General features: G+C 40.4%; 1 long non-coding RNA gene across 1 annotated transcript; it reads right to left on the reverse strand.

Annotated features, from left to right (window-relative positions):
- Positions 1 to 14,872: 14,872 nt before the first annotated feature.
- LOC147757800 (uncharacterized) lies at positions 14,873 to 16,356 on the reverse strand. The gene is made up of 2 exons (XR_015322234.1): positions 15,750 to 16,356; positions 14,873 to 15,112 (listed from the first exon to the last, which is right to left on the reverse strand). It is a non-coding gene; the product is annotated as an uncharacterized LOC147757800 (long non-coding RNA).
- Positions 16,357 to 16,880: the final 524 nt, after the last annotated feature.

Here is a 16,880-nt window from a genome sequence, read left to right on the forward strand (position 1 = left end):
GTTTTTTCGCACACGTCGTAACTGCACGAGTTCTCACGACCTCTAATTACTATCCCCTAGTACGGAAAATAGTACACCAGTCAGCCAGTGTACAGTTTAATTTGCATCTGGATGGCCCAGATGACAGGTTAGAAACACCAAGATCTCGGCTGCCTTTGCCAGAACTGGTCGTGGTGCTTTCAGACCTGTCCAATATAGGTTGCTTTCGTTAATTTTGCATCTTTTCCGTCGCACCCTGATCACCGTCGTTGTGGTCAATGCACTGAACGTTCGATGGCTCGCATTGGGTTAACGGGTTCGCACAACAAGCTTCCAGCTTCACAGTGCTGACATCGCTGGGCCTTGCTACTATGGTGTTTGCCTTAATCGCGACTTGCGCGGACTGCGCGTTGATAAGACTCTACTTGAAACAGCACTCCCCCTTTGCTACGTGTGCCGCCAGGAGCGAACGTCAAGCTTGTGCAACATATATCTCGAACTATTAGAGCTAATTAGACTCTAGCAGCTGAGACGAAGTTCAAAAATGTAGCACGCGGTTTTTTGAACGCTAGACGTAAATACGCTAAATTTAAGTTTAAGGTCCAACTCAACAAGCAGCTTTCGTTCACCTCTCCGTTCGAGCCGTAGTGACAAAAGAGCTGTTGGCTTCTTCGAAAGGAAACTGTTGATAACCTTTCCTTTAGAACAGTCCCGTTGGTCGTATCCCACGCACACGGGTTGGACCACACCTAGAATCTCTCTCGTCGGTTCTGAGTAGGATTATATGGATATAATATATATATATATATATATATAGGACGCCTCGTAATATTCACGCAAATGTTCCCACTCATTCAACGAACCTTTTCGGCTGAACCTCGTCGAACGCCAGTTCTAGTAACGCTATCTGGTCACTCAAGTACTCGGTAAATATTCGTACCGCCAGCCACCCTAGTACCGCACAGAAAATAAAGCAGATTTGCTTAGCAGAAGCGAGCGCTTCATAACCCTTCGCACAATTTCTATAGACGATGTACAGGAGTTAACCAAGTATAAAACCAACCAAGGATAAAAATGAAAAAAGTTTAAAAAAAAGGAGGCCACTAGCAACAATAAAGGCAGGAGTAACGCTAACATCACTGGGAAACCCTATTACAGGAAATCTATTTAGTTTTTCTAGGCGGCGGTAAAATACCCTTTAGTTGCTCATCAAATGTATTTAATATAAGATAAATCAGCGTATTCTAATTTTGCACGTGCTTAGTACTGCTAACTTCAAGTGAACGTCTCAAGTGTTTTCCTATCTGGTTCCGTCGTTGAATATTGCCCCAGGCGGGTGACTCTCAGTAAGAAAAGGAATATGAACTACGTTAAGCCTCAAGAGACGCGTTTAACATCCCGTAAGTATGCCACGTATTAGATATTACGTCAGCTTCTACCATGAGATGAATTCTGGCTATGCCCGAATTCAAATCTAAACCGCTACCTATTTCTAATTTTAGCACACAAACAAGCTATCCACCGCACTATAACGGAGACGAATCTATAGTTCTGGCTTTACATAAGTTGCGCCTTAGAATTTAAATATTCTCACGAAACATTTTTATAGAAATAGTTCTCGTAAAAAAGAACACTCACAGTAAGGAGAAAATGATGAGACTATGTAATCGTAGAATCAATCCAATACGACTCCGGCAAGCCAGAAGTAATGAGGCTGCCTAGGGACTCCAAGGTCGGCAAAAAGAGACAATTAAAAAAAATCATCAACTAGCCTTATGAAATAGCTATGGTAAACAGCATCGATATAATTTTCGTTTTTTTTTTCCCTTTCCTTTTCATGCGGCAACCCCGAAAAATATCGTGTCGTCTGTTTCATAATGATAACTACCACAAGAATAAATCCCTCTACACTTATTGCTGTTAGTACACAAAGGCCAGTGAATCTGCTCCATGTCACCACTCAGAGCTGTATTTTTTGTTTTTCAGTTTTCAATGTTAAAGTCTTTGCCTTTCTTTTTTTTTCTTTTCGATCGAAACTTTCCGTCTGGTCGGGTTTTTGCTCTTGCGGCAAAAAACCGCTCTAGCTATCGGGGGCAAGCTGTCAAGTAACGGCACAAGCTGCCTGGGCGTTTCAGTTTAGCTGCATTAGGAGCAAAATCGCGTCTGATAGCAGTAAGCCCTTTTTAGTTTCATTTCGTAATTTCACTCGGTACCGCCAGCCGTTACGAACACGTTGCTCATTGCCGTCACTCTAGCGCGACCGCTGCATACATATTCGCTTGCGTTGATAATATCAACTAGTTGTCGACCAAGTATATCCTTACATACGCTTTATAAACAAACAGACAAAAGTAAGCTTGCGGTTACGAAAAAGCAGGTGTATACTTGAGGAAGCATCTACATTAACTGAAAAGCTAGTTTTTTTCCACAATAAGAGGATTACTTTTTCTCACCTTTCGGTTTTCATCTATAGACTTAGTCTTGACCACTTCGCATATATATATATATAATTGTAATAAACAGAGATATGGGCGCATATAAAAAAGAATAGAAGAACAGGCATAACAACATGTTTTTCTTCAAACAGCAGCTGGTTGCTTTGTTTATTAGAACCAGTTGAATGAAGGAAATGGTCTAGAACAGTATTCACTATAACATAAGGGGTAAATTCAGCCCCTATCGCACGTTACGTTATTATTATTATAGTTATTGACACACCTGAGCTCTGCCAATGGAACATTCCAGTAAAGCACCCGTAACCAGTACAATACGTTTATTGGAAATTAGCGTTTTAAGTTTCATGCCCGTTTCTGCGTGCTTAAACTATACTTTATATTCTCAACATGAAGTAAAATGTGTCTATGCCCGGCTTCGAATCTCGATTATCACGTGTCTCTAAGTCTAACGAATAGACATGGTACGTTTACACGCTCAGCGAAATACAGCGTATATATCCTCCACTAGATCGATAGGTATTTTTATTGACTTCGAAGCGTTTACGCGAACTGGCCCTTATATAATAAGTATCAGTGACACCAGCCTGCGTATCGTACTACTTCAGAAATGTTCTTTATTAGGGTGAACCGTTGTATACATGGAAAGGTGTACCACGATAACTTCCAATAACACAGCACAGAAGGTTGGTAAGTCCTTTTCGCAAAGCGAAATGCACGGTGGCAGCTGACCAGCCATATTGCCTGGTGTCATTTTTAAATCAACATTACAACTCCGCCCCCCAGATGGTCACCGCGATAACAACACTTTTACTGGCAAGTCCACTGAGGACTGCGAAGATATAATTTATTTTATGTGTGGGATAAGGGAAAACGACGGCCCAAGAGTCAACTAAATTCATATAATATGGCGCATGATAAGCAACCAAGCGAACCGCACAAGCCCGGTCGCGTCAGATAAACCCCAACGATCGAGTTGCCTAACAAACAATACAGATAATTTGATATTTGCCCCACAGCGCGTAACAGAGGCAATAACAATGGCAATAAATAGTTATATTCAACCATCGTCTAACCGGCTGACGTAATCGAATAACACACGGTCTAAGAAAAACGTATCAATCGACAAAAAGTATGATTGTATTCTTGCTGTTATTATTTCAACATATAAACGCAACCCTAATTACACACATATAACTAACCACAAGCAGCCAAATAATGGCCACCCTTGCGAACTGAAGGCGTGGTTAACTGGGCCACAGATGAGTATCGAAAAAATAGATGTCGCATAGTCGTCGTGAAGCGAACGTATCGATACGGATTGGGGAGGTTTCTGCTGTGTAGGACAGTATCGGGGGTCAGCTCAAGCAAACCACATCTCTATCGTAATGCATATAGTTAGGATGATGGGGAGAATTTAACGGATAATTATTATAGCTATCATTACTAATAAGTTGCAACAGTGCTCAGACGCCAGTGTTACCCGCTGTATACGCGTTCTAAGCTGAACAAATAAACAGTTGTTTGTTTCCTATATTACAGGGGCTGCTACCGCCCGAACGACATGGGTTCGAGAGGTCAGGATTGATGATGTTTTGGTTGATGATATAAAAGAGATAGTGTCAAGTCGTTCATATCATAAAGTAGCCCTTGAAGTGTGAAGCGTACGCGTTTTATGACTTCATGCGCTTGAAGGGTGCTATTGGCACAGATCTGCACAAGAAAATTTGACGCAAGTTTCGGGACGTTTTATGCATCTAGTCTTGCTGAAAAAGGAACTGATATCAAGGCTTAAAAAATAAGTGAGCAGTCAATGTCCGAGCAAACAACCGAGACCATCAAGGTAGATAATGTTAATCCGGTTTTATTCGCTGTCTTAGGAGGCGCTTTCCGTACGGAAGTCACGGATAGACATATTTCCATTGAGGTAAGCCAATGCATAGCTAAAAGCAGCCTCCGAAGATCTAATCTAACTCCCCTAAAAAATTAATGAATTATTACGACATTCAGTATATCATAAAATCTTCTAGACTTTGCCCTAATGTCGTCTGATTGTTTATAGTTACGTATTGTAAGCCAATGCACTACACAGTATATGGGAGAACTGGTTTCCTCCTCGCCGATGATGACCTCCGTTTGTCTTTCCCTATTTATGTCTACCTTTCTCGGTTATACTCTGTGCGGGAATAAATCTTTGAGATCACATTTTCAATCTAATATCAAGTACGTGCTGCACTAGAAGGGATAGATGGAGTTAGTCAATTCTAGGCACTGGCTGGAAAATCGCACATATGCATACTATCTATCTAGAAGATCCATGAATGGATACACAAACCCTATGCTCCTCTCACTTTAGCAGACGACAATTGTTCAAATAATTGTTGTTCAACGTAACTTTGCGATGCTTTTGCTTTTGAATTTTCCATGACCATATAACAAAAACCCCATAATTTCGAATGTGATCATTTTACCAACTTTCAATCATTGTACATTTCTAACAAATACATCTATTTACTTATAATGAAATTCATTGCTATAATTTAATTTGAAAGTATTTGAATTAAATTTTTGCTCAATATTCCCTAATCGTAGACCATTATTTGTAGTCAAGTGCTGTCTATAGATCCCTACTAACGGACACAAGACCACGAAACACCTGTACTTCCATTGATGATCTCGATAGAATAATATTCTAAAATTTCTTGTCATGATAGATCAAATATATAGAATAGTTATACGTCGTTATGTGGTATACCCAGATTTGACGGACATTTCTTCTCATTTTAGCCCTTGTAATTAAGCTCGTTAGATAATATCAATTCTTGTATAACAACTAGTTCTGTCCATTCGCGCACATATTTCTCTACATAAATATTAAAATTGTTTCACCTGGACTGATCTATTTTGTGTGTGCTTATGCATACTTCAACGTAATCGATCTTTTGATATCCGGCAGGGCACCTGCTGCAGTTGTCAGTCCTGTTTGTTTTTTTTTTCTATAAAGAAATCACAATGTTACAAGAAACTTTATGTAGCTGATTTTTTAGGAAATAGGCTGGCCTCCGGAAGCAGATCATTCACTGAGATGGATTGAGCTACACTTCGAGGCGATAAGGAAAAGTAAATCACGCAAGAAGTTCGTTGATACGTGAAACGGAATATAGAGGTAATTTATGGCGCACGCATAGGAAGATTCGAAGAACTTTAGACGTTCGAGGTTTTGAGACGGATCCTGCGCCAGACTTAACAATTTCGGAAAAAAAATAACGCCTTATGTGCCTTTAAAATGTGGCAGATATTTTTACTGATATTATTGATGTTATTACTTAAAGCGAAAGACTGGAATGTTTAGGCGTGTCGTTACATACAGTCGAGCAGAATGATCAGGAATAGGTTCATTTATTCGGATTATCTTCGATAATTGTACTACTTCACAAAAAGTAACTGATACGTTTTCTATGTGAAATCTATATAGGTGATATGAAGCAGTGCCCTATCATTAACGAGCTAGACGTAGAATGGATAAATAGATAATTGATATATTTTGATAGCTTTGTTATGTTGTTGATAGAGTTAAAGAATCCATTTTTAGCGCCGCCAGAGACACAAGAGTTTTTAGACAAATGCCTCTAGTTTTTTCCAAACTGAATTAGTATAGGGGCGTGGTTTAAGTGATACTCCGTATCTTTTAGGTTCAGCTATCGTCTTGCTGAAAAGCTGCGTAATATCTGTCAAACAGCGTTTACCTAAACATCAACAATTCTCCACAATCCCTTTCATCTCGTTCTGAGTGTATTAGTATATAATGACTGGATGTCCACATGTCCTGCAGTCCTACATTTGAGGATGCTTCCTTAAAAAAAATATACTCTCCATAGTGTGTTTTTATTATTCAGCAGCTTTTCAAAAAAACAATGAGTAAATAACTACGAATAAATATGTATGCCGTCGGCAGTACGCATTATTTGAAAGAAGAAATTCGACGTTTTTTCTGGTAATTTTCTGCAAGAACCTAAAAATGGCATAGCTACCAGCCAGTCCTCGAAATCTGCGATGATCGTTAATCATGTGCGGAAAATGCTACTTCTCCATCGCCTTTCGCGTATATTTTTCTATACGAATAAAATCATCCTAAAGAAGGCCAAAAAATTTTCCAATTCGGTGGAGTCCCTATAATTTCTCCAAAGAACAATTTCTCGTAGAGTTCTGGTTAGTTTTGCCACAAAAGCACTCTGCATACGGTACGTACAGGAAACGGTGCCAAATGAAAATCTACATAGAATTAGGCTAAGGAGAAATAAGGCTTTTTAAAGCGTTAGTATGATAGACCGATATCAAACTGAGATCTGAATGGTAGCAATAATAACAAATCTAATGCGATCCTTTCCAGCGTGCGAATAGATCTCAACTCTGGCATTGATTGTCGAATCTGCAATATTTCGTATCATTTCGATCGTATTGCCATTAAGTTTGTTCCTGTTTTATTCCTATAATAGGAACTATTAGGCTACCCAGCTTCCACCGTAATCCCCTCCGTTTTGATGATAATGGCGAATTGCAGAACTCTGCCTAGGACAACATTTATTAGCAAAGTCCATAGACCGGTCACTGTGTACTCGATACGCTATCATTCACATCTCAGTTCTTTTCTAACGCTGCTTGTACACAGCGAACGCGTCCTATGCGTCTGGACTAAAGAAGACAGCCTAATAATTGCCTATCTGGAGTTGTAGGATGTACAAGCAGAATGTATTATAGGACGTATGGTAAACGGGCTCAAGCCTCAAGTGAACAAGGCAGACGCGAAACCTTGATTGCAAACTGCGCGTGAAGACACCTTACTTCGCGTTGTTGAAGTTTAAGTATTTGTACCAATGCTTAATTGAAAAATAAAACGAAAGACATTTATTAAATAGCAGGTCATCCCACAGTGGCTGAAAGAGACCGAGGGTCGCTATCTCAACTCTTACAAATACAACGAAAATTGCATAAATCAAGAAAGCTATTTTCTCTGTCCGTCACATGCGTTAGGTCTACATTGTTCTCTTGTACACGGCGTTGTAACCAGTACACGCACATCTACGGCATCCCCCTATCTCCATCCTTTAACAGTGTACCTGTAAATATTAGAAGTGTTCATGTGCGTCACGACTCTGTCTATGCGTGCGTATGTGTCCCGGTACTTGCAACTTAGCAACGCTCAAAAACAAATGACCTAATGGATCTACAGGTCTGTATCTATCTAACAACTATCGATTTTCTTTGGTAAAATCGTACCATTTCAATAAAAGTTCTTCCCACTAGCTGACACAATAGAAGCACACCAGCACTGCAGCATAAACTGCTAGTTAATAAAGCAGACGAGTGGTACGATTTTTCTCAAAGAAATACCAGATGTTATATGGATATTCTGATCTGGTCTGTGTAATATGTGATTTAACGAATCGATAGATTTAAGCACGAGTACGTCATTGCAAAAACAGACAACGAGCAATAGGAAACATATTATTTGTCAACTTCAACATATTCAAGATAATAGAATACTAGGCAATTTGTGTGAATAAAAGGAACTACTTTGGGAAAATTCTCGGATCGTGCTCCATAGCGCTGATCTAAATGAAATACTATATTGGGTTAAACTGTGAACTGCGGCAGAGCTAAACAAAAGCTACCACCAGTAACTTATCTTAACTTACCATAACTTAGTAGGGTTACGCTGTACGAGTACACTAACGAAATGTAAATAATAGTGTTTGAAGGCAATGGCTGCTGACGCATTTTTAGCAAGCTACGTTAACAACCGTCTCACGCCTAATACTCCTAAATTTTACCATTTTTAATTGGTACATTGAGACATAAACTACACTGTAGACTGTGATAAACCCACGTGTGACCTAGCTATTCCCGTTATGTGCGGGTCGTTATAACTTCGGAAACGTTTGTATGGCAAAGTTTAGGTGAGCTCTATCCTTTATTGAACATCTACGAACTTATCGTAACAAACAGAGATGGCACGATTATTACCACGTTCGGCATACATTATCCGATCAAAAAAGAAAACAAAATTTGTCAAATTAACGTTCAATACTAGAAGGTGTAGCCTATTGACAAAGCATTTTCATATGTTAATTGTATCTGCCTAACTTCCACCAACATTGAGTTAAGATACGGCCAAAGCTGTCGTAATCGCCTTTGAACGTCATTGTTAAACATGCCAGCGTACATTGTGTTTTTGCGTTGGTGTGTCCAATTCCTTACTTTCAATAAAAGCCCTGTCGAAACCATTAGCAGACTGCCATGACGCCTTGCCAAGCTGGGCTGCTGTTACATAGTTAAGAAAGTTGCTCGAAGTTATATATATTGTTTGTACTATCCCTGTGACGACACGGCGAAAACTTGCCTGTCTGCTAAACTTAAAAACATGAGGTGGTCTGGGCTCGAGGCCAGTCGCCGTCATGCAGACAGACGCTTCGTGTCTTTCTGGAAAGGACCATTTGAACGGTGCTTGAGGATGGCTAACCCAGTTGGTCGTAAACTTTAAAAAATTGCATATTTACATATTGCAAGTAGAGATTTTAGTCTGTGCAAACAACGTTTGCATTCAGTGATTCTTCTGAAGGAAAGATGACCCTGCTGTAGCAGACGATTGAAGTTAAAACGGACGAAGACGTGAGGGCCATATAGCCAAATCGTAAAAATTTCAATGAACTATATTCTGCTCAACTCTGACTAATGGGGTGCGCACGGGAGCTTCTCAGCTTTCTATACAATTACCCTGAATTGTATCAGTGAGCACCATAGAGGTCGTAATAGTACCGATAGTGAGGAACGATTTGTAAGACGGCCAAAAGCATCTATCGTTCTGTAGGATAAATCGAATACGAGGTAGATGCTGCACTGCTAAATGTGAACAGGCAGCCTATTTGTGCTTTAGTGTAGGCCAATATTTGAACTCTTTGGAACAATATATATTCGACCGACTTTTATATTCTGATAGCTGTTGATATCTGTAATCACTGCTTACGTGGCATGTTCCACTCGTTTATTAGAAGACTGTAAGTTTCGTTAATTGCCCCTTCTACGTGAGTCCGTCATCTCAGCATCCGACCATCTAATCTGCACAATGACATAACTATCGGTCGTTGATGTTGATATTGACGATGGCAATGGCCTTGTTACTGTCGCCGACAAAAGAACGCCTTTTTCCCCCTCAACCAACAGCCAGGGATTGATACAGGGACTCATATGTCTCGCATGGTTTGCTATGTATAGCAGCAGTTTTTTGCGTTCACGTTCACGACAATGAATCAGAGTTATTACGTGACTGGCCATACTGACGCGCGCCCAAGTGATCTATCTATTCAGGACAGGGCCGGAGGGAAATTCAGCGAGGTTTGTAACACTCACCATATCAATGGCAGCTCGCATCGTTGAATACTCTCACAAACACACACGCTCTCACATATGCGCAGAGACACGCCTCCATAAAAAATGACAAACGTACAGATATCTTTCTCTAGGGGTACAAAGACGGTTAACGTTTATGGATTCACCTGTAGATATGCAAGTTGTTCCTTCGGATGTATGAATTAGTCGAAGCACAAAATACGAGCTGCCGGACGCCGCCCCATCGCCCGTTCGCTTGCCCCAGCGACAATAATAATAACAGCCATTAAATAAGGAGTAAACGTCTATTGGCGGCGGCGTTGACGGCGCCACCAGCAGCAGCCGAAGCAATAAGAACTGGCCGAAACAAACACATTTAGTGCTAGCGATCTAAAGCAATCGTCCATTTAGCTCCGGCGCAGTATCTCGTGTCGTGCCGCATCGTTCAATGCAGGCGAAACCGTAAGCGATAACAAACGACAACACTCAATAGTGGTTGGTGATCGATTAGTTGATGTCTGCGTGTCTGATCATGGCCCTGGTTCCCATCATCGCCTCCGTCGTCGTCATCATCATGAAAAACGACGAAATTTTGTATTGACCAATTGGGGTTACAGATCATGCGCAGAGCTGGAACAGCGGAACTAGCAACAATAACAGCAGCATGCCACCCCGATTATGGGTGGCTACCCGACCACACCGTAATTCCTACGACACCAACAACTGCTCGTTCAAAGTGGGCAAAGCCAGCCAGGGAGCAATGCCTGGACACTTTGCATAAAGCTTCGAACGGATGTCGACATCCGCCATCGCTTCAATGGATCTAGCAGTTGCGGTGGTAAGTCCAGCTTAAGCTAATAGGCGCTGCGCCGGCGACATTAAATCAATCGGCCACTTGGCATCGACGAGTCAATGGGGCTGACGTATGCTACGTATGGTTGAAGAAGCTCTGAAGACGACGAATAAAAAGAGAAGATCCAAAAGAAGCTGCTGTCCTGTCCTGTCCCGATCACCCCAGTTGTGAAGTTCCGAACGCCGTATGACAGAAGCAACTGTCGCTGAAACTGCTTGGTGCCGCATCTACCGTCGTTGTAGTTCCAGCAAAGGAAAAGCCGGGTCCTTTTTCACTGACCGGGCTATCAAGATCGCAGTGGTGACTGTAAAAGTAAATATGTCCAATTACATGTCTCAGTCTGTTTGTTTGAGAACCCGTCCTTTCTCTCCGCTCTATATCGCTGTCTCATGTAAAGTGGCTCGGTTGAATAGCGGCTCTACGGGCCAGAGTGGTCGAGTTACAAGCAACGTAACAAAAATGACGCAATCAACAAGTATCACGACAATGCGTTGCCGAAATTGGAAAGGTATTAGTTGGCTTCGTCTCGTTCTTTCTTATTATATGTATCGGGTGTGTGTTTGTTTGTTTGTGCATGTGTGTGCCGTTTATGACACTAGGTACACCGCGACAAGGCCATGGGGCCCAGAGCTTCTACCGCTGCTGTGGCAGCAGCAGCAGAACTATCAATAGTTGAAGTGGTTGAAGGCAACAGGCATGACTGAGATAGTACTGACGGCATACAATAATAATGATAACATTGACTCCTATTGGGGCCCACTGCGGGTACTCGGTAGATCTATACCCATATCCACACGTATTAATAAGTACATAGGACATATAGCTCTGAAGCCACATACGACAGTCGCAAAGATATCCACAATTTCCATCTTATACGTGGATCCATCATGTTCACATACGATCGTCGATGCCTTGAAAGCAATATGCTGCACCTGTTTCGTCTACGGCACGTACATAGATGGCAATGCTCACTCAGTCTACAGCGGAAAAAAATTGTAACGCTGCAATAGATAAAGGTTCATGAACGGTGGGGGCGTTTTCGTTTATTAAAAAGCCTGCTGACGTTTTTCGTTTGGCTGTGGTTCTATGTGACCACGCTACGAGTCAAGGTGTCAGGGATTGTTACACAGCAGAACGTGAAAGGCGGTACCTTGACATCGATCGCAATCCTTTGCTTGAATGAATAAAGATTTCAGTGTCACCTTTTCTGCTTCTGATGTTATTGCCGGAAACTAGCCTCAAGGGATAAGTCAATTGCTGTAAGGACCTCAGCACTAACGTAACGAAATAATCCGACAAATAGGACACCGGTCAATATATGCGAATTGAACTGCTGTGTTATCTTATGCTGTTAGGACAAAAGTCCATGCAAAGGTCCTGAGACAAGGTTATTGAACTCGGACGGAAACAGCTGCGAACTATATCACATGTCCTTGGCAATGTGTTTTGGTAAAAATTAACTAGTTTACTAAGCTAACAAACGCTGCTGGTCGCTGCGTGTACGTAGCACTTGCGAAATACTGCTTGTTGTTAGCAGTTTAATAGATATAAAAGGTAAAACAAAAGTATCTTAGCAGATTGAAGAAAGTCATATATATATATATATATATATATAGGCTGCTGCTTAACTGAGTGATCTGTTATGAACGACAAGCACATCAAGCGGGTCGTGGATAAAAGAAACTGTCCATGGAGTAAATGAAAGGCAGTCACGTGCTTGGGCGTGATTGGAAATAGTATTATTAGTCAATGCTGCGGTGTCCGTAAGCGTACGTTGGAAATGCATTGGTGGGATCTGGGACATATTATACTTTGACGATCGGTGATCGGAGAAACAGAGACTAATGCTGTATCTGGGATTGATACGCGAAACGAACTATAGTTAGACAAGTGAGCAAAGAGTGATAGCAGAACAAAGTACAGGTCAAGTAGATTTCACCTATAATTAATGTACGGGTTGAATCGTATAAGCCTTCTACTTGCATAGAACACAAAAAAAAAAAAGTTAAAATTACGTAACTGTTTTACGCGTTTTGAAACCGTGACAATTTGAATTGATGCTTTCATATGTACTTAAATTGTGCCGAAACAATTAGCGATTAGAATTTTTTCTTCTGTGGTGATTTTTCTCCCCTGGTATATTTAGTTATTTTAGCATATTAACGCATTTTTAACATGTCGAAAATATAGCAAGAGTCACGCCAATATAATAATTTCACCGTAATACACGACCGCAAGCTAGAAAAATTCCAGCATCTCATTAGGTCGCAAATGCCGTACGCTGAAAAGTACTGTCCAGTTAATTATATCGTTGAGTTCATACACACCCGTATATATCCCTATTTTGATTCGCTGATGTTACATTTCATTCTGTTAAAGAAAGCTTATTGAGCCAACCTATCAACTTGTTCAGGCGGGCAAGCAGAGAGTCCCGTTATAACTTAGCTGCGGATAAAAGTATCACGAAGTGTCACGTAAGACGTCGATGGCAGATGGAAACAGCAACAAGGACGGCAGTAAATGACGCAGTTTTTTAGGTGGCGGCTCCCTGTTTTCTGTTTCTAGCTATAGCGCAGTCAGATACATCATACCCATACTTAAAGTAACAAGTGTAAAAAAAGAACTAACATGCCTTACGAGATCACAGTTTAGACTATTTGTCCTTGGATATGTTGCAGAGGTACTGTGTATAGCTACTGAAACTAGGATTAATGGGGGGTGTGGATCAGGCTCGAAAGACACTTCGGTTCGTGCTGAAAGGGACCGCCAGCAATATGATAGGGTAACGCTCGAGTCTTTTTGGAGCCATGGCCGAATACATGTGTGCGCTGTCTGAGAAATGTTCAACTAGGACAGTAGGTCCGCACGTAGATCTTGAAATACTTATTAGATCAGCTTCCAGAGACGTATCACAATGCAATACATTTATTTATTTACATGTCTAAAGTTCTATAATATTATACAAAGTCTAACACAAACCAGACTGCGATCAAATGTTAACCTATTACGGGTCAAATCAAACCCACACTGCTTATAATTAGTGTACAGATTAGAATAAATAGAATAAAATAGTAGTAAAATACGATGATGGATAGCCACGTGGAAATGAAAATAAAATTACATAAAGATATATACTATCTGAAGCGTATCTTCTCAGAACGCCAGATCGGCCGTAATACGATTCGGTCTTCGATCAGAAAAATAGCCTAATGAGAAAACATATCATCTATTCTTGGTTTTCATCTTGTAAATAATCAACGAATACACTGGCTATATTCCTGTCCTCGTAATATTTTTTTGCGTCAGAGGTTATAGGGAAAAATATGATCTTGTCCTGTGGGCTCCTATAGTAAAACTGGCTATAAAGCGATTAAATAATGCATGTGCGAAAAGTTTGTCTACGAAAATATAGTAGAACTTCGTGCAGCTGCGAGGTCCCAGAAATAACTTGAGCTTTTTAATCGCAGTCAACCTGCGTGCGAGGAGTAAAGTAACGGTGATGCCCCCGTCTCACCGATAGAGTCAGCTATTTCATGATTGCATTTGATCCAAGCAGAATTGTTCTCTGCCGTGTATACTCTTTCGTTGTAAACAATTTTTCAAAAATTTTATCATCTACAAACGGAATCCAATGCTAGTTTTTCCACTCAGTAATCTGGTCTGAACCTAAAAATTTAAATCGGTAATAATTTGCATGGTATTTGTATTTGTCATTGTTGAGAAATATAAGGCACCTTAATGATTTAGTGAAAATTACTAATATAACTATACGAGCACGATCTAATTCCGGTTACTCTGTAACCGCTGTCATTATTGAGTGTTACCAGATAGCCTTGAAGGGATGGAAATGACCGCATTGAAATGATTCGAAGCGCTTTTATTTATTCAAACACTTTTCCCTAGGTTAATTTTGAAAAGATTTTTTTTTTAATCAAACGGTGTTGGTTGCTTATATACGGGATACTTGGATAGACCGTATTTTGAACATCCTAAGACGTTACTCAGATCAATGCTCTACGCTCATTAAAAAGTTATTGTAAGGCTTAAAAGTATCGTATCTCTAATAGCAGGTTTTTCTGTAGTAACATTTAGCGTAACATATTATTAAGACCAACTGGCTCCATTTGTGCTATTGATTTTCTTGAGTGGAATAAAGATGTCGTTTTCAAAATGGGTACTTGTTTAAAGATCGAACTCTTACAACTGTTCATGCTCACGAATAGGCATATCATTTATTTTTGCAATGTACCTCTCTAGCAGATATGAGATTGTTTTTGAGTTTGTCGCTCAAATAAATAGACGTATCTCGTTGTAAATATAAACATTGGAGCTTGCCGACAGTCTGCAGGTTTCAGTAGCGGGCAGCTGCTTTTATATTATGTGGCCTGACAGATATTCAGCCGCTGTACGTAGATATGCTATTTAAGCATAGGTGTCATGGCTGAAAGGATCAGGCATTTTTGTTACGCCATGACATTGGCACTGAAAGTCAGCATCTTATCGAACTATTTTTCTATAATTTATAGCCACTACGTCCGTTTATAATCGCAAAATCGACACGCTTCGCGCACATCAAAAAGCCATCAAACGAGCAAAATTTTACATAATGTGTATATATATGTACTGAATGAGCTACCATTTATCGGTCCCGGCCAAACAAAGTCTGCGAAGATTTTCGACCGGGGTTAAAAGCCGCCATTGTTTCAAGAATCTGAACTTTTCATTATACAGTTTTCGATGAACACGTGATACGAGCCCTTGCTAACTACTTATGCATTTTAAATGACGAATCTCTGTCTGCTTGTCGTACTTTGTTTGATACGTACAAAAACCACTTATACGAAAACAAACCCTCAAAACCGGACCCAGATTACGGTCACTAATCAGCATCGCGTATATATATATATATGTAGGGCATGCGTCAACTTGTGATATATATAACGAAGTAGGCCTGACATCATAATGCAACCGTAAACAAACGAAACAGCAAAATGTTTGCTTCTATTGTTTAATCGGCCTGAAGTCGCCTGTCTTGGGCTGAACTTGACTTTTGCGACGGCCACCCATTTTATTCTCACCGTTGTTGTTGATGCCCACCTCAGCATGCAATCGTCTACCGAAGTGGTGCTGCCTAGCACGTTTCGACATCTCACTCCTTCTCAAATCATTTGACTAGTTTATAGTTCCAATTTTTTCGAAAATTCGTTGCCGCAGCAGTAGCCAACACCACAATGGCGGTCACCAAAGCATTTGCCTCTGGCATGCTACGGAGGGCCATAAATATAAATAGAGAATCACCTAGAAATTCACTCGTTCTGCAGGTGTCGTTTGGCATTCGGCATCAGTAAATTTGCTTGTCGGCGTTCCTCCCATTGACCATCAACCTGATGCTACTGTCACTGCCCGGCATTCTTACGTTTGACGGTCCCTCTGTTTTTCCATCAAATGTTGATGTCAGTTACGATGCGACAATATATACTTGAAAGCCTTATTCAACCTTAAACGTAGATAATCTGATATTACACACTGATCGAATAGCGTTTGCACATCAACCCAGTTCCGACTTTTTTGTTAGCAGACATCTCAGCTGTTATACTCGCCTGTGATCTAACCCTGGCAGTATTAGCTAGGTTGGTGTAGAAGTAAATACCAACGATAACAAGATCCTCAGTAGCTGACAGATAGACAGACAGGACTCTGTTGTTTTTCGTTGGAGCTTTTATAGCTACTCTTATTTATCTTAATTCTATGTTTTTTTGCATGTCTATTCTTGTATTCAATGACGGCTTTAGTTTAGTACTTCGGCGATATTAGCGAGTGTTGAACTTGGTCGTGCTATAGCTCCAGGCAATTTTTGTTGTCACAGTGTGCCATTCGTTTTTGTATTCGGCTCCAGTTGAAAAAAAATAATAGAAATTATCGCAATTTTAGTAAAATATTGTAAATAAGTGTTATTTTTGCTGTTATTGATCACGGTGACTATCGTTTCCATGCTAAGCCAGCTTTGACATGATCCGATTCTTAACAAGAGTAATTTTGGCAAACATATAATATTCCTAGTTATTATTACAGTAATCGCTTTTACTAGCTGCCCAATATTTGGAAAAATATATCCTTGTCAATCTGTTATTGATATGGATGATATGGATCTGGAAGGAGAGCCGAGAAATTTCGTTTGAAATCTTCGAGGTAAATATAGGGATGGCGTC

The sequence above is a fragment of the Varroa destructor genome, unplaced genomic scaffold (assembly GCF_002443255.2).
Source record: "Varroa destructor unplaced genomic scaffold, Vdes_3.0 BEIS01000002.1, whole genome shotgun sequence".
Lineage (NCBI taxonomy): Eukaryota > Metazoa > Arthropoda > Arachnida > Mesostigmata > Varroidae > Varroa > Varroa destructor.